Consider the following 19702-nt stretch of genomic DNA (forward strand, 5'->3'; position numbering starts at 1 on the left):
TTAACAATTCAGGACAGCAAACCAAAGAGGCTACAAAATTAACTGGTCAGAGATCATGTCTGATTTGTTCTCCCTTTCATGCACAGCACTTGGCCACGGAGTGGATGCTCAGTATGTGCTAACAAACAGGCTTGTTTCACACTTCCTCTTCCTTCTCCACTCTCTTTATCACACAAGCAGTAATAATAAAAGATCAGTTCACCAAATATTAACATTCCAATCTAAGAATAAAACTAAGTATGTACCACAGTCCTAATAACCACTGCTAAACTAGAAGCTGAGCTTATTCGGATCCCTTCTCTATATTCCTCAAAGACAGAGGAGGTCAAACTGATCTCAGTCTCTAGCAGACATTCACATTTCAATTAGCAGTGCCAGCTCAGAGGGAAACTCCACTGCCAGCAAGTCCAGTCAAGACAGCCCTGCTCTCAACAGTCACTAAAGGCAAGATGTAGAAAATTCTTGAACACACTGACTAAAATTAAAAAAAGACAGATCTAAAAATCAGCCAAGAAAGAAACTCACAGCTCATAAAGGGTTGTAGGCAAAGGACTGCGCCTGACTGTGTGCTCTGTGTGCCTCTGGAGAGGTGCAGGAAAGCAGAGCTCAGGTGACATATCAAATGTGTTACTATTTTATGCTCTCCTCTAGAGATTATCCTCTCCTGAGTAAAAGAGGGAAAGAGAATCAAGAGCAGCTATGGGTTTAGGGTAACACTTTCCCAAGACTTCACACCCCACTCCCAATATCCCTGAAGAAATCTAAGTTCAGAGACCCCTTCCTGACACTTACTCTATTAAACAGCTCTCTTGAAATATTACATAAACCCACAAATATAATACTAATTTCAATTCTGAGGTCTTAAAATTTATAGAGGCAAATATCCACATATGCATTGAGCACCTTTCTAAAAGGAGAGAAGGATCCTTTGAGGAGAAGGGCAGTTTTACTGCTGAAACAATTTAATGATATACGGTTTGCCCTTGCCTATATTACAAAATCAAAGTTATTCTGGAGTTCAGTACTAAAATTCTTTAACTTTTTTACGTTATACTCTATGTAATTTGGTAGAACATGTTTTTAAAATGTGTTAACATGTAGGTGAGTGAAAGTCGCTCAGTCGTGTCTGACTCTGTGACCACATGGAATTCTCCAGGCCAGAATACTGGAGTGGGTAGCCATTCCCTTCTCCAGGGGATCTTCGAAACCCAGGGATGGAACCCAGGTCTCCGCATTGCAGGTGGCTTCATCAGCTGAGCCACAAGGGAAGCCCCAATGTATAGGTACAGATATACATATAAAACACATCCACATAAGCACATATAGCGAACTATTAACAGTGGTTACCTCTGTGGAACAGAAAGGAAGACATGAAGAGGAAGGGGGCAGGAAAAGGGAAAGACATGAAATGAGGCAGACAGGATGGGAGCACGTGCTTCTTATTTTACATATAAATTTTTTTAGCTAGTGAATTTACAGGTGACTTCCCCCTACCAGTCTTTTTTAAAAAGTTGTTAATAACATTCATAGAGTTAATGGTGTTGATTCTCTTAATGTGAAATCAAACATCTACCTACTTTCTTTGGAGATATTTAAAAAATCTAGACAAATAATTTCCACATAACTCTAAATAAATAAAACCGCACTTTAACAATTCAAAGTCCATTCTGAGGAAAACGTTATTGCAATGGAATTTTTTTCCTCTTTTATTACTTAACAGAAGGCTAAGAAAGGCCAGCCTAAAAGCCAACTGGGCTCTGTTTTTTTTCTTTAATATTCTTATTATGGAGGTATTGAGTCAAACATACACAAAAGTAGAAAAAAATAGTGTAAGGAACCCAAATGCATCCATCATCCAGCTCTAAAAAAATTATCAACTCTTTGCAGGTGGGCTCAATACATGATCAAAATCGTAATTAGTCTAAGTGAATATAGCCAGTCTCTGCAGCTATTTCCCCAAGTATATGAGCTCACTCACTCAGCATTAGACTCTCTGTGACCCCATGGACTATAGTCCGCCAGGCTCCCCTGTCCATGGGATTATTCCAGCAAGAATACTAGAGTGGGTTGACGTTTTCGCCTCCAAGTAGTCTTCCCAAACCCAAGAATCGAAACCTCATATCCTGCATTGCCAAGAGGATTGTGTACCAATAAGCCACCTGGGAAGCCCATATTTCCCCACACCTTTTCCGTTTAAAAAGAGAGAGAGAGAGAGAATCCTTCCATAAGAAATCCAGACGTGTGGGAGTTCCCTGGTGGTCTAGCATTAGGATTTGCCACTTTCACTGTGCAGGCCCGGGTTCAATCTCTGGTCATGGAACAGAGAATCTGCAAGCCTGAATAGCAGGAGGAAAAAAAAACCCAGGCATGCAACGAGAGGACCCAAAAGGTTCATATCTATACGCTGCTCCGTGTGCGCTCTGAAAATCAGTCTAAAAAGGGGATCATTTGTATCAGCAAATAACAATGACTGTGATTTCAGTTCAAACACATTTAAAGTAAATTCCAAAGTGCAACCTTAAACTGTCTCCTAATTACGGGACATGAGTAGTCCAAAATACCACTGTGGGTTGTTTCATCAACTTGTTTTAAGAAGTGTGACTACTTCACAACAAGTGAGCAATTATGATGAGAGGAAGAAAATATACATTAATAAACTACATTTTGGGGTTAGCAAGGCAAAAAAGCTAAAGCTTCTAATTCTGCAGAGTCCAAAATTCACATAAAAACTGTCAGCTCACTTCAACTATGTGGCATTTGGAGAAATTATTTTTACACAGTAATTTTTTTACCAATGTGCTTTTATCCTAGCCTTACTATCAACTTCCCTGAAAATAAGCCTTTGTTAATAAGAGCATATATTTTAGTTTACTTATGCTAACAATGAACCTGTTTACATAACAAATTCTCAACTGTTCTAATGGCTGTTGTCAGGCTGGAAAGAATTCAAAGGAGAAACCAGCTCTGGAAAACTTCACAGAAACAATTCAGCACAGGGACCCCTTAGTGTTCACAAACTAGAGGGTTAAGGGACAGCCAGTAAAGCACATACCCTCAGAGAAACAGTATCTGGCCTTTTGTTCTTACGACAAGTAACTGCAGCAAAAGGCCCAACTCTGTTGTGTGTTTTCACTACTTAAAAAAAAAAAAAAAGTAATTCGTGTCAGGTATCCAGGGACACACAGATAATTTTTCAAAGTGAAAATTAGAAAAATTTCCTTAATGCTTAAGAAGCATTAAGAAAGATTCCCTGAGGGTACACTCTGAAGTAGTTTAAAAGTGTTATCAATTAAGGAATGGAAAGCCTGACATAAAGATACAATGGATAATTTATCAAGAATACTGCCAATGTGGGAAGTTCTAGCCAGGTGGATTAGCCAGCACTTATTCACAAAGGTTCAATTCCAGGTCCTCCAAAAGTCAATCTCTATCCCTCCCTTTCCAGCCCTAATTTCTTTGGACAGCAAACAGGAGCGCTGCATTATTTAATCGCTTAGAAAATTCATAATAAACTGCACAGCAAAACAGAAAAAAAATGATGAGGACCATCTCTTCCAACTTGAGAAAAAGAAGTAATCCCTTTCTAACAGTAAAGCTACTTACATTGGATGCTTTGGGCTGCCAAATGCCAAAAAGACCTGTTTTGACAGAGTTCTTTCCAAAAGCCACCAGAAACCTGTGTTCTGTGGGTGGGTGGGACTGCGGGCTCCTGTCTGACCAGTACAGAGCCCATCCTACCTAAGAGACAAGTTTTCTTGACTTCGCTCCTTTTGAGCCCAAGCATCAGTCATCAACTAATAAATACCTATTTACATGTTGCTCTAGCCTATTTGGCTGCTGCAAACTGCATTCTTCCCTCTCTTTCACCCCAAAAATACCAAGATCCCTGATCAGGGCAGAATTGATCTTGATTGCCACTGGTGAGCAATGAAAAGCTAAAATAAATAAATAATGGGCAAGTGTTCAGGCACATTAAATGGAGAAATTTACCAAGACTAAACTCATGCTTCATCAATAAAATGAGGATTTGGAACAGCTCTACTACTGACCAAAACAACTCAAATGTTTGCACAAAGTGAGCAGAACATTCCTCATCCTGACTTTAGTCATCCTAAAAAAGGAATTAAGCGGTCAGGGTTGAACTTTTTGCTTAAAAAAAAAAAAAAAAAAGAATGATCCCTCCACTTCCATTCCATCACCTCTGAAATTTACTATAGAAGAAATCATTTATGATTCGTAACATATTCTACCATTTTAGAAAAACTAGTCCATGTGTCTGAAAATAGCTGACCAGGGACTTGGCTACTTACCTTCTGACTGTACTTCAACTATCACTTTCAAGGGGGCAATCCAACATACACGAAATCCAGGCAGCACCGCAATCTCACTTGGGAAAAGGAGTTTCCAGAGTGAGTCAGGACTCTGCAACAAGTTCCTGTCAGGCTGAGGGATACTGCCACTAGCTTCTTTCCATCACACAGCCAGCAAGAGGTCATATTTCCTTCCAGCTCTTCAGAGACTGAATTAAGTTTCTCAGTCTCAAAGACCTGGCAAACTCCACCCATTCCATCTTTCACTTTTTAAAGAAACAGGACCACACTACTTCTCAGTAACTTAGAAAGGTAAGAAAAACACAATGAGGCAGGTATTTTCCATATCGCACAGAATACAGCATGCTATTAATTATTTCAGGCCTGATTTCCACACAAGAACGAGTTTCATAAATGTCTTTAACACCAGAGAAAACACTGAAAAATTCAAGATCAGAATGACACACCTTTACAGGGAAACCCCTTTATTCATTCAATCAAACTGCTGTTTCTCCCCCAATGAGTAACAAAAACATATGAAGATCTTAAGATCGCTGGGATATTATATAATATTCACAGAAGGTAACATAATCAATGAATGCTGGAAAATTCTGAAAACTACACACAAGTAATAAACATAGGTCTTAACCACCAATTTGAAAAAAAAAAACTAATAAAAGAAAATGTATGCAAACAATTTTATACATCAATTTCTTCTATCATAAGTATGCCTCCTAGAAGGAATAACAAGTATGTAGGGGGTAAATTCAACTTTATTTGCCTGTACTCTGTTTTAAACATATGGTTTATCTAAGAAAGGACACAAAAGGAAGTGACCTGGAATAAAAGAGGCATTCTGGGGGACTTTAAGAAAGTAACAATCTGTATAGATTTCAGTTTATTCATTTGTTAAAGGTGGCAAATACTGAACATACAACTTCACTTCTGAAGTTTCAGGTTGTAGACTGGGCTTCACAAGCATAAACAGGACACTGCACCAAGTGCTGATTACTGGAAAGGTGAAAACACAAGCGTATCACAATTTTTAAGATTGTTTTGCTTTCTCACTAAGACAGGTTTCACAATCTCTGTATTTTATAGTTACTTTGTTAAGATTAGTGTGAGCATCATTTTCAAAAAAATACCCGTCCTTAAAGTTTTCTTATGTGTTACAAACAGGGCTTACAGTTTAATTAATAATAGGGGATCAATACTGGTTCATTAATTGTGACATAATGTAAAATGTTAATAACAGAAGAAACTGGGTATAGGGAATATAGGGACTGTTACTGTTTCCCTAACACTAAAATATGTATGTTTTAGTCCTAACACCAAGTACCCTAGAATGGACCTCATTTGAAGATAGGGTCTTTAGAGAGATATGACTGGTGTTCTTATAAATAGGAGAAATCTGGACACAGAGATATGCAGAGAGAAGATGCTATGAAGAGATACAGGGAGATGGCCATTTACCAGTTGAAGAGAGAGACCTGGAAGAGATCCTTCCCTCCCAAGGTCTCAGAAGGAACGAATCCTGCCAAGCTCTTGATTTCTGACTTCTTGCCTCCAGATCTGTGGGACGGTATATTGCTGTTGTTTAAGCCCACTCAGTCTGTGCTACTTTGTATGGCAGCCCTAGCAAACCAATACATGAATTCTGTACAATCCTTGCAATTTCCTGTTAATCTTAAACTATTCTCAAACAAAAAGTTCATTTAAAAAAAAAAGACAAAGGCAATGGAATCCACATCTCACAATTATAAGAGGATCAAAGCAGACAGGTAATTGGGAAATACCTGCTCAGTGGAAAAAGAATCCATTATCTCAATACACAGTAAGCAAACAGCTAGGACTAGAATCCAGGTTTCATTCAGTGTTTTCCATAACATGTTATTCCAAGATAGGGATATACAGGTGGTGTAAGTGAGGGACCATGCTGAAACAGATTATCAATCTAAATATCATGTCCCAAATGAACAGAACCCAAGAGAGTCACTTTATAATACTGGACTAGGTTCTGCAGTGAGTAGTGGCTTTGGCATCAAAAAAATTAACTGGGTTCAAATCTGTGTGCTCCTTAGCTGGACAAGATATTTACTCTCTTCATCTTCCAAACATGGCCTACACCTCATAAGACTGCCACAGAAATTAAAAAGTATATAAAAAGTATAAATTGCCTGGCATTCAGCAAGTGACTTCACACCTTAAGCTATGTTCAGCTGCAACCCTAGAGTGGTGACAGGGAGATACTTAGAAACGTCTCTAGGAGAAAATATATTTCACCACTGATTCTACTTTCCTGCTAATATATTAGTAAGCAATCAGATATGTTCCTATGCAAAACAATAAAGTGTTTTATACTGGCTAAACTGGCACATGTTGTACTGAAGAGGTGCAGAGAAGCAAGAAAACGTCAAAGTTTAAGGTCCTGACCTTTGAAGAATAAATCCCTTTGCTGATGAATGGTAGCAGGGAAAATCAATAGCAAACTGAGGGGCCATTCATTTGGAACTTACCTCAATGTCCCCAGTGTACATGACTTGTGGTATCTTCTCCTAAAATTTGTTCAATGGGTATCTACTAGGCTCAGGACCATCTATGCAACTAACCCTTCATCATTAGACAAACAGAATGAAATACACAGTCAGCAACTTAAATATTATCTTTGATTGACCCCAGAGGCTCCTCTCCTATATCCCAAGGGGAGAGTGATGGCAATTTTTGTTCCTATTTTAAATGTGTTATCACTGGGGAACACAACAGTCCTATTTTTTAGAGGAACTCTCAGCTTTTCTACCTTAATAAAGATACTACAGGCTATGTTAACTAACCACCTATGGCCTCCTTCCAGTTCTCATTATGATAAACCTTCTTAAAAACTAAGTTAAACAGCCAATTATAATACAACCATTTTTTAATGAAATTATTAAGATCTTGGGCTTCCTCCAATCAAAAAAAAAAAACCATCTTGGACTGAATCAGTGGTACACATTGCAAAAGTCCATCATTCCAATCCCAAAGAAGAGAAATGCCAAAAAACGTTCAAACTACTGTACAACTGTGCTCAGTTCACATACTAGCAAGGTAATGCTCAAAATTATTCAAGCTAGGCTTCAACAGTACGTGAACCGTGAACTTCCGCATGTACAAGCTGGGTTTAGAAAAGGCAGAGGAACCAGAGGTCAAATTGCCAACATCCACTGGATCACAGAAAAAACAAGGGAATTCCAGAAAAAACATCTACTTCTGCTTCACCGACTACGCTAAAGCCTTTGACTGTGTGGATCACAACAAACTGTGCAATATTTAAGAGAAGGGAATACCAGACCACCTTACCTGCCTCCTGTGAAACCTGTATGTAGGTCAAGAAGCAACAGTTATAACCAGAGATGGAACAATGCACTGGTTCCAAAATGGAAAGGAGTATATCAAGGCTGTATACTGTCACTCTGCTTATTTAACGTCTATGCAGAGTACATCATGTGAAATGCTGGGCTGGATGAATCACAAGCTGGAATCAGGACTGCCAAGAGAAGTATCAATAACCTCAGATATGCAGATGACACCACTCTAATGGCAGAAAGTGAAGAGGAACTAAAGAGCCTCTTGAGGAGAGTGAAAAACCTGTCTTAAAATTTAACATTCAAAAAACTAAGATCATGGGATCCAGCCCCATCACTTCATGGCAAATAGATATGGAAACAGTGACAGATTTTACTTTCTTGGGCTCCAAAATCACTGCAGATAGTGACTGCAGTCATGAAATTAAAAGACACTTGCTCCTTGGAAGGAAAGCTATGACAAACCTAAACAGCATGTTAAAATGCAGAGACACCACTTTGCTGACAAAGGTCCATATGGTCAAAGCTATGGTTTTTCCAGGAGTCATGTACTGATGTGAAAGTTGGACCATAAAGAAGGCTGAGCTTCGAAGAATTGATGCTTTTGAACTGTGGTGTTGGAGAAGACTCTTGAGAGTCCCTTGGACTGCAAGGAGATCCAACCAGTCAATGCAAAAGGAAATCAAGCCTGAATATTCATTGGAAGGACTGAAGCTGAAGCTCCAATACTTTGGCCACCTGATGTGAAGAGCTCACTCACTGGAAAAGACCCTGATGCTGGGAAAGATTGAGGGAGAAAGGGACAAGAGAGGATGAGATGGTTGGATGGCATCACCAACTCAATGAACTTGAGTTTGAGCAAATTCAGGGAAACAGTGAAGGACAGAGAAGCCTGGCATGCAGTCCAGAGGGTCGCAAAGAGTCGGACAAGACTTAGCAATTGAACAACAAAGATCTATCAAGGTACTTTCAGGAAACTGAGAAAGGAATTCTAAACCACTGATTTATGTACACACTTTACAGATTCCAAGGATTGGGTCTCTGGTCCCTCTTCATCAAGTAATCATCCCACCATCAGTACATAGACAGCTGCTACTTAAGAGTTCTACATAAAGCTTGTTCTACATTATTTAAGTCTGTTTACAACTCTCTTAGGAGATAAGCTGTTTGATATCTTTTATAGACATATCTTTACAGGATCAAATATCTTCCCCAAACAAGTTTATCACACAGAGATTTAGAGAGGGGAAAATACATGTTTAAATTTATTCCCTTATATGTTACAACTACTACTGCTTTGAATTATGAACATTGCAGGGTATCTCAATAATTTATCCCTTCCTGCAAAAGTATGAGCCCTAAGAATTAAAAAGTCCCATACATATGTAGCTATCAAGCACCTGAAATGTGGCTGGCCTGAACTGGGATGAGGTATAGGTATAAAATACAGGATTTCAAAGACTTAGTACAAAACTCAGAATGCAAAATGTCTCATTATTTTTATATTAATTACATGTTGAAATGAGAATGTGTTGGATATATTAAATTATATAAAATATATCATTAATTTCATCTGCTTCTTTGTATTTATTACCTTACTGTGGCTGCTGGGAAATTTGATATTACGTATGGCTCACACTGGACTTCTCTTAGATGGCACTGTCCTAAAGGACAATGATTATGTCTTTTCAAATGCTCAAGTTTTGAACCTTATTCAGTATTAGTCACTTTTAAATTCATCATTTATTTTTGTAGTTTCTAGTCTTCATTCACTTCATTCATTCATTCATTCACTTCAATCATCCCTCACTTTCCTGTTGAGGGAAAACCTGATGTATTTGTTTCTGCACTTTACCAGATAAGTTTAGGGGAGAAAAAAAGAGAGGGGTGTCTTAAACACACACACACAACTCTACACACAAAAAATGAAAAATAACTTCAAGATCTACTATCATTCCGGATCTTACCAGTCACCTCAGTCTACAAAAGAAATCAAGAACCCAACCTGCTGCTTTCATCTAAAATGAATTAAGGCACTATTCAAAGTTATCTTAATTTAGAGACCGCCTAACTATTCCAAGCCCAGATAGATCCAAACACTCAACCAGAACTCAGTTCAGGGGACCTCCCTGGTGGTCCAGAGGCTAAGACTTCAGGGTGACTCTCCCAATGCAGGGGGATCAGGTTCAATTCCTTGTCAGGAGAACTAGATCCCACATGCTGCAACTAAAGATGCCACAACTAAAGATCCTGCATGTTGCAACTAAGACCTAGCAAAGCCAAGTAAATATTTAAAAAATAAAGAACTCAGTTCAGATACATGTGACCAGTGCAACTCATAATGAATAGCTTATTAACTACATAAAGAAATAGGTCTAATTATTTTCTAGAACATCTTGTATATTTTTAAAGGAACAAAATGGAATTCATCAGATTTATATGTGAAAGCTCCAGTTTCCCGTCATTTCAAGATTCTAAATGATCCGGCCCCTATGCCTACTTCTTCAACATCATCTCAAACCACTCTCTCCCCATTCAGTCACTATACTGGAGCTACAAAGGCCTTATTTCTGTTCCTGAACACTTACAGGCATTTACAGTCTCAGCACCTTTATACCTGTCGTTCTTGCTACATGAACACACTTTACAGTCTACAGCATGGCTGGCTCCTTTCTCATCCTTCAGATCTCAGCTTATCACCCAACTCAAAAAGGTCTCTCTTCCTTAGCATTCTACCTAATGACACGTCATTGTTATTTTGTAGTCCTTCTTTCCTAACACTAGGAAACCTGAAACTATCTTATCTGCCTTCCCAAACTAGAATGTAAGCTCCCCAAGAACAGGCATCCTGTCTATCTTGCTCACTGCTGATTATCCCCAGCATAGAGAATAGGCACAGTAACAAGCACTCAAGGATATACTGACTGAATGAATTCAAAAAACTCAAAAGCAGCTTTGAAAGACTCTAAAAGAATCTTAGAGGGGAAAATCTAGTAGGTTTATTTTTTAAAGTATACAACTGGCTTGCTATGTAAAGGCCCTACCTAAGCCCTTCTAGTTTTTGTTTTCCAGTTGCCAGTACTAAAGTCTCTTGAAGAACTGTCATAGTTCCACATAGTGAAAAACAAGAAGTATGGAAATTTCAAGTATATTTTGCTTGCTGAGTCTGGAGAAGAAAGGTTTATTTAAGATGAAATAAAGCACTAATAATAAAATCACTATTTGTACAAAATTAGACAAATAAATGGAACAAAACACAAAGTTTAAAAATACACCCTATTAATACACTCTCAAAAAGGTGACTTTTCAAAACACTATAAAAGGATAAATGAATAGTAGAGACAACTGATCAAAGAGTTAATACAAAACATTAAGAGTCCTTCTTCTTACCATAAACAAAACTAAAATTACTCTACACTTAAAAATCTGCTAAGAGGTTAGACTTCATCTTCAGTATTCTTATCACACTAAAATAAAACCTAAAAATAACTTATCATCCATGATGCCAGCAAATTAAAAGCCTACATGACAGATGAGGAAAAAAGTTGTTTGTAATTTATTGCAAACAGAATCCCTGATTCACATGAGAAAATTTAAAGAACCAACTACTTATTGCCAGTTTGTCCTGGTAGCTGTAGAAAGGCAAAAGTTTCTGCAAGTGTATGAAGGGAATTTTGTAGGCAGTGATGCTGTTCAGAGTTATATGAAGAAGCTGGACTGACTAAACAAAAATCTTCCTGAATATAAAAAAAATAGTAAGTATACATATAAAATATATGAACACAAGTGAAAAAAATACAACAAATATTAGAAAACACAACCAAGGAAATCTCTCAAAGAACAAACACACAGAGATGGAAATAGTAGAAAAAAAATTAAAATTAGAGAATCAGTCCAAAAGATCCAACACCCAATTAATTCCAGAAAAAGAGTAGAGAAAATAAAGGAGAGAAAAATCAAGGACATCATTTCGGAAAATATCCCAGAACTGAGTGACATAAGTTTCAGTCCTGGAGAAGGAAATGGCAACCCACTCCAGTATTCCTGCCCAGAGAAACCCATGGACAGAGGAGCCTGGTGGGCTACAGCCCATGAGATAGCGAAGAGTCAGACACGACTGAGCAACAAACACACACACACACACACACACTGTTCCCAGAGATTCCAGCTTAGCCTGAGGACACACACACACACACACACACTGTTCCCAGAGATTCCAGCTTAGCCTGAGGACAAGCCGTCCTGTGCAAAACAGAACCAGCACCCCTCACCCCGATCCAGAGGATCCTTAAGCAGCCAAGATCAACCTAAGGATTTCACTTTGCTTTCAAGCTTACAATAGCCTCTGGATCCTGGAGCAAACCATTACACCAGTTCAACCTCAGCACCAAATCAGGTACAATGGACTTGATACAGTGTTTTTCTCATATCAAGTTCAAACCTCTGGAAATAGACTTTGGTTGCTAAAAGATAATCACAATATACCATTGTCATTAATTTGAGAAAAGATGAAATTATTAATATTTATATATAGTCTTAATAAAAAGATAAAAGAAGTAATTGAGGGTAAAGAATCCATTATGTATTTGAAAAATAAAATATTTTTTCTAGTAATGTGCTCTATGTTGGTTTTATACACTCAGTTGTTCAATAAAATGAGCAGAGGGGAAAAAAAAAAGTTTCAGTCCCTTGAGTGGCCAGCACATTAGATGAAAACAGCCACACCAAGGACATCATTATGAAACCAGAACATTGGGAATACTAGAAAAAAGAAGTTTCAGAGCTTACAAACAGGTTATATGCAAATGTAACTGACATCTCACCAACAGTGAACGTGAAAGGCAATAGAGCAGTATTTTCAAAATTCTGAAGGAAAATTATTTCCAAACTAGAAATCTACATCTAGCCAAAGTAATAATCAACATAAGGGCATTATAAAGGCATTTTCAAGACATGCTATATCCAAAAAACTTACCTGTTGTATACCCCTTTCACAGGAAGCTAATGGAGACGTGCTCCTTCAAAATAAGATTGTATCAAAAAGGAAAGGGATAGGACATGGGAAAAGATAACAAAACCAGGAGGAAAAATCACTGGGATGACGTTGGGATAACAACATCCCAGCTCCCTAATTAAAGCACAGGCTCAGAATGAAGCAGATTAGAAAATATCTCTAAAATAAAATTGATAATATAACCAAAATGTTTAAAGTACTGAGCAAGATTTACACTTCTGGGTAGAGTTTAAGAAAGAAATTAATAATAAGAACACAGAAACTAAGCAAAACAGACCAGAAAAAGATAAATATTAACAAAAGAGAAAATAACCAGTTGTACAAATAAAATTAACCACAGCATACATCATGATTTAGCTGTGAATAAGCTATACATAAGCTTAGTATCATTAACAGTGAATACTGCTCTCTAACCAAAATTACATTACAGTCAGAGTGACAATAAATATGGATGTGTGAGGAAGTCAGAGAATTCTACCACTATCCAAGGTAGGAATAGATAATACCCCAAACTGGAAAATCCATAAGCAGCAAAACAAGCTATTTAGAGGTAATACCAAAGAAACGGTGAAGAACTGGAAATGACTGCTTCTAGGTACTTTGGCCACCTCATGCGAAAAGCTGACTCACTGGAAAAGACTCTGATGCTGGGAGGGATTGGGGGCAGGAGGAGAAGGAAACGACAGAGGATGAGATGGCTGGATGGCATCACTGACTCGATGGACGTGAGTCTGAATGAACTCCGGGAGTTGGTGCTGGACAGGGAGGCCTGGCGTGCTGCGATTCACGGGGTCACAAAGAGTCGGACACGAGTGAGCAACTGATCTGATCTGATCTGATCTGATCTGAGGGACTGGGAAGGGGGTGGGAGGGCTTGTTTTTCATCAAATGCTTTATGAAGGGACTTTCCTGGTAGGCCAGCAGCTAAGCCTCTGCACTCCCAATGCAAGGGGCCTGGAGTTTGATCCCTGATCAGGGAACTAGATCCCACATGCTGCAACTCAGAGTTTACACGCTGCAACTAAAAACCAAAAAGGCCCTGTGGAGCTGAGGGTCTGACATAACTATGTACCGGATTTTCCTACACGTATTAATTAAAAAAGAGAAACAAAAAGAGAAATAAATATATAAAATGCTTTTTAAAATTTAAGAAAACAAAGTATACTATGGGGGGAAATCTACTATATACATGAATTTATTCATGTTCGTCACATAGTTATCTAAGACATGGAAACCTGAGAGAAAAGCCTAAAATGTTTACCAAAAAGGAACTAGTTACATAAATTATATGGAACATCAATGGTAAAATATCGTGAGTCATTTAAAATTGCAAACAGAATGTTAGAACAAGAACCAGACAAAAAAGCACAACTCCAATTTTGATTACACATATCCGAGTAACATATGCATAAAAAGAGTCTGTTCCCCAAACTATTAACAGTGACTATATATGTGTCAAGTTTATGGCTGATCTTTTTTAATACGTCCAAGTGAATAAACATGTTATTTAAAAACTCAAAAGGAATCTTCTGGATAAAAAGCATAAGACTGGTTTTAGAAGGCACAAAAATTACTATTAGTTCCTTTTACCATCATGCATTTACCTTATCTGAACAATGATTTGACTTGCAGCACACCCCAGACAGATGAAGTGCCACTGGCTTCTCCAAATTACCAAGTCAGAATACAACTCTGAAATGAGAAGAAATAAGCAGTGATAAAATAGCTAGCCAAACCTCGCAGACTGCACCTTGAAATACAGATGCCTGGAATCTATAAGCAGAAACTCTCCTTTAGCTCTCAACTTCATTTCAAGTGGACACAGGATTCTCTCTCAAAGTATACTGGCTTGAGGGTCTCTGTCTGTCTCCTAAACTCATTTTCATTCACCCCACCTCCTTACAGTAAGGCTGCAGTAGGGAAAGCTAAAACCTTTCTCTTGTAATCTGATACCTTTCACTGGCAGCCTGCATTATATAGGCTGAATGTGCAAACTCCATAATTCAACTTGGAGAAGAACTTTAGAAGAATTAGATGCTTTAAACAAAAACCTTCAAGTAGGCTGAACTACTGATAAATACACTTCAAGTTAAAACAACTCCCCACATTCATCCCTTAAAGCACAAGAACACCTTTCAGATCCAAGTGTTTAAGTATTTCCTGATCTAAACATTAACATGGCCATGTATCAAAGCGATGCAGCATTATACCAAACAGAAAAACAAAGTTCCAACATCAGCAAACTCAATATGTAGTTAACATGCTCACTCCTAGTCTATCATTCATTCAAAATCCTGTAAAGCATGCCAAGTTGCCTCAGTCGTGTCTGAATCTTTGCGACCCTATGGACCACAGCCTGTCAGCTCCTCTGTCCATGGGATCCTCCAGGCAAGAATACTAGAGTGATCTGCCATGCTCTCCTCCAGGGGATGTTCCCAACCCAGGGATCGAACCCACGTCTCTTATATCTCCTGCACTGGCAGGCAGGTTCTTTCCCACTAGCCCTACCTGGGAAGCCCAGAGTAAGAAGGCACCCAAGAATTAAATAATCTGAAGATGCAATCTTGACATTAACCTTTTCTTTTTTCACTTATTCATTTATTCAATCAAGGATACCCACCTTAGCTCTCTCTGAAACCTGTGGTTTGCACATAGCTGAAGCCTTACTTATTTAGCTAGGAAAGAAAGGAATGCGTTTCCTTAAGCTAGTCTCTCAGTAGGTGTCAGGCCCTCAGCCAAGAGCCTCCTACCCTCTCAACCAAACTCATTCTTAGGAGGGTCTCTATCCCCAGCAAGCTGTCCTGGGCTCACCTAGGCTGGGTCAGGTACTGTTTCTTGGCGTTACCCTAGACAAGCATATCATTATGTCTGTTAATACTCACAGGGCTGCAAAGTCTATTACCTAACACTGCTATGTGTCTGCTGAGTAAACTGAATACACAAGCAATAAACTCTTGACCTGTACCAAAGGTTATCAGATAATTAACATTACAAAGCGGCAACAAAAACCTGTTAAAACTAATAGGATAAGAGTTACCAGAAGAAATTACTATTCAGTGGTGCCATTTAGCAAATTAATGACAATGTTGGTCTATATTTACTTAGTTGATAAACAGCAAAACCACAGCACTTACGAGAACTCATTCTTTCAAAATACTTTTATATATATTCTTGCAGGTCATTCTGGGAGTTCATCCTAGATTACATCAACCGGAACCTCTTTCCCTGCTTCTAAATGCAGGGGCACAGGGGCTCACAAGAGTCAGCTTGAGGGAATCCCTGATGACTCCTACAAAACTGGGAACTGCTTACAGTGCACTGATTAAAGAACTATTCCAATACATCTACCTCTTTACATTCTAACCAGTTAACACACTCTCTCTCCTCTCTCCATCTCTAATAATGTGTTCTAGTTTCAAAAGCAAATTGAATAAAAGTGAACAAAAGAGGACCCTGTGTTCTATTCAAGTTAACCCAAAGTAGTCAATTTTAATTAAAGTAGACAAAATTTAATCTTAGCCACTTCCCAATTTAAAGAAAAAAAAAAAAATACTAGGAACTGATAAGATTATGACAGCTAGGCAAATAACCCTTTAGGGTTTTACTACAGAGAACTGTGCAATGTCTTGCTCCAAGTAGCTTCTCTGCTTTCAAGCAGGCACACCAAGACTGAATCCAAGACTGGTGAATTTACTATGAATGGTTTTGAAGAGAAAGGCTAATACTGCCAACCATGTCCAGCATACAGGGTCTTCTATGCTAGGGAGTTGAGCAAATGATGTCAAAAAGCTCAACCTGTTTTTGTACATTCATTAAGAACAGTTTCTACATTTTCTTTTTTGGCAGCCAGAACTTCTTGTAGGATCTTAGTTGCTCAGTTCAGTTCAGTTGCTCGGTCGCGTCCGACTCTCTGCGACCCCATGGACTGCATGCAGCAGGCCAGGCTTCCCTGTCCATCACCAACTCCTGGAGCTTGCTCAAACTCATGTCCATTCAGTCAGTGATGCCATCCAACCACCTCACCCTCTGTCATCCCCTTCTCCTGCCTTCAATCGTTCCCAGCATCTGGGTCTTTTCTGATGAGTCAGTTCTTCGCATCAGGTGGCCCAAGTATTGGAGTTTCAGTCCTTCCAATGAATATTCAAGACTAATTTCCTTTAGGATGGACTGGTTGGATCTCCTTGCAGTCCAAGGGACTCTCAAGAGTCTTCTCCAACACCACAGTTCAAAAGCATCAATTCTTCAGGGCTCAGCTTTCTTTATGGTCCAACTCTCACATCCACACGACTACAGGAAAAACCATAGCTTTGATCTATATGTCATTTAGATCTATACCGATTTACAGATCATAGATCTATACGGATCTTTGTCGGTAAAGTAATGTCTCTGCTTTTTAATATGCTGTTGCTCAACCAGAGATCGAACCCCAGGCCACTGCAGTGAAAGCATGAAGTCTTAACCACTGGACCTCCAGGGAACTCCCCAATTTCTACTTTTTTTTTAATGGTAGAAAAATACCAAAGTATTTTATGACATGTGAAAATTCTATGAAATTCCAATTTCAGTATGTATGAACAGCTTTACTGGAACACAGCCACATTCATCCTTCATAATATACAGCAGCAGAATAGGTGCAAAAGTGACTATAAGCAGAGGCCTCACCACTTAGCGCTGCTACAAATTCTGGTGAAATAACTGTCCCTAAAAAGCATTTCAAGTACCATGTGTTCTGTCATATCACATTTTATTACTATTCAATTACCAGCATGTATCACATGTCAAAACAAAAGAAAAATGGACTTTGAATGTTACCCATTTAAGACACAGTGTGGAGTGTGGGTGCTTTTTTAAATACAATTAGATGGCAACACTCTGTGTTTATTATGAAATGACATCATAGCTGTGCCAAGAATACAAGAGTTGGCATTACCAAACTAAGTACTCCCATAATATTCCCAATTCACAGGAAACCAATTGCTGGAAAAAAATATTTTAATTTAAAACAGAGTACCTTATCACAACAGAAAATCTTTTCTTTTTTTTTTTAATTTTATTTATTTATTTGGTTGCTCTGGGTCTTAGTTGTAGCATGTGGGATCTAGCTCCCCGACCAGGGATTGAACCTGGGCCCCCTGCACTGGGAGCTCAGAGTCTCAGCCACTGGACCACCAGGGAAGTCCCAGAAAATCTTTATAAAATCAAAAAAATAAAGGTTATACAACCAAAATAAGTTTCTGAGTATTATACCTATTAGCATAAGGAGGAAAGTCATTTAATTATAGTGAGTTAATTAAGTCATGTTTCACTGCAGCAGCCTAAGAAATGTGTCTACAGAAAATGAACTTAAAGACTATTAGCCTTTTGGTTTGAAGGGTTGAGGACAACAGGAGCAATATAAGTAGTCAATTAAAAAATAGGGCAGATGGAGGGGAAAGGTGCTCACCTATGCAACTATGGAAATAAGGGCAACAGAAACAAGATAAAAAGCAAAAAGAACTCCATATAACCACTGTATTCCAGCTGTTAAAACTATTCCAGTTGTCAAGTTGTTAGAGGGTGCATGTGTGCATGCAAAGTCACTTCAGTTGTGTCTGACTCTGTGACTCTATGGATCATAGCCCACCAGGCTCCTCTGTCCATGGGATTCTTCAGGCAAGAATACTGGAGTAGGTTATCATGCCTCCTCCAGGCAATCTTCCCAAACCAAGGATCAAACCCATGTCTCTTCTGTCTCCTGCACTGGCAGGCGGGTTCTTTGCCACCAGTGTCACCTGGGAAGCTCCTGTTAAAAGGTTCAGTTCAGTTTAGTTGTTCAGTCGTGTGTGATTCTTTGTAACCCCCTTAGACTGCAGTGCACCAGGATTCCCTGTCCATCACCAACTCCTGGAGCTTGCTCAAACTCAAGTCCACTGAGTCAGTGATGCCATCCAACCATTTCATCCTCTGTCATCCCTCTCTCCTCCTGCCCTCAATCTTTCCCAGCATCAGGGTCTTTACTGATGAGTCAGTTCTTCACATCAGATGGCCAAAATACTGGAGATTCAGCTTCAGCATCAGTCCTTCCAGTGAATATTCAGGACTGATTTCCTTTAGGATTGACTAGTTTGATCTCCTTGCAGTCCAAGGGACCCTCAAGAGTCTTCTCCAACACCACAGTTCAAAAGCATCAACTCAAAAAAAAAAAAAAAAGCATCAACTCTTCGGGGCTCAGCTTTCTTTATGGTCCAACTCTCACATCCATACATGACTACTGGGAAAACCATAGCTTTGACTAGACAGATCTTTGTCGGCAAAGTAATGTCTCTGCTTTTTAATACACTGTCTAGGTTTGTCATAGCTGTTCAAGGGTACAGGTTAACAATCCTGAAACTACTACATACATGTATACTGGAACTAATGAGTAAATGCATGGCAGATGGTGACAGTCAAGATTCACACTGCTGGAAGTGGGAGGTTAAACATAAAAGAGGCAAAGACTACAATGATCAATGAGGTACTGGATTAGAGTTGGAGGTATCAGTATTCATGCTTATAGATAAAAACTGATATATATAGAAATATCAAATACTTACAGATATTTCTATAAGTATACAGAATATATGTATTAGTATAGATATATTTCTTGCATTGTCAGCTGAGAAGCAACTACCCTCCAGGACCCAGATCTTGAATTCTAATACATTCTCCAATAAGAGAAACCAGGACTCCTTGGAGAAATGGCTGAATCTAGGGTTGGGGGAAGGGATACACAGCATGAGCTTGGGAGTACCTTACAGTGCCAGAAAACAAAGAAGTGCTGAACAATAACAAAAAAGCAACACTGCAGACAATAAAGGTGGTATGTCAAAAGGACGCTCCTGTCCAACTGAAAGAGCTCTCAATAGTAACAATCAGAAAAACTGTAACAAAATTAAGTACTGGATTATAACAAAAAATACCCATGGATCCATACTAATATACTCAAGTCACCCTCAAGGAGGTGGAATATAACTCTCCACTCAAGTGGAGGTGAGTGTGTCTAGATATTTTCTTTCGGT

General features: G+C 38.8%; 1 protein-coding gene across 5 annotated transcripts in view; it reads right to left on the reverse strand.

Moving 5' to 3' along the window:
- THRAP3 (thyroid hormone receptor associated protein 3) overlaps positions 1-19702 on the reverse strand; it is a 72534-nt gene that overhangs the window by 30945 nt on the left and 21887 nt on the right. For 3 of the 5 annotated variants that reach the window (XM_019957834.2, XM_019957830.2, XM_019957831.2), the window contains exon 2: positions 14270-14357. The exons of 1 other annotated variant lie outside the window; for it this stretch is intronic. The gene's annotated coding sequence lies outside the window, so the exon portion shown is untranslated. Of the gene's footprint in view, positions 1-4310; positions 10898-14269; positions 14358-19702 lie in introns of those variants that run through there. One more of the 5 variants, XM_019957832.2, reaches the window with a different exon arrangement.

Source organism: Bos indicus, chromosome 3 (genome assembly GCF_029378745.1).
Source record: "Bos indicus isolate NIAB-ARS_2022 breed Sahiwal x Tharparkar chromosome 3, NIAB-ARS_B.indTharparkar_mat_pri_1.0, whole genome shotgun sequence".
Lineage (NCBI taxonomy): Eukaryota > Metazoa > Chordata > Mammalia > Artiodactyla > Bovidae > Bos > Bos indicus.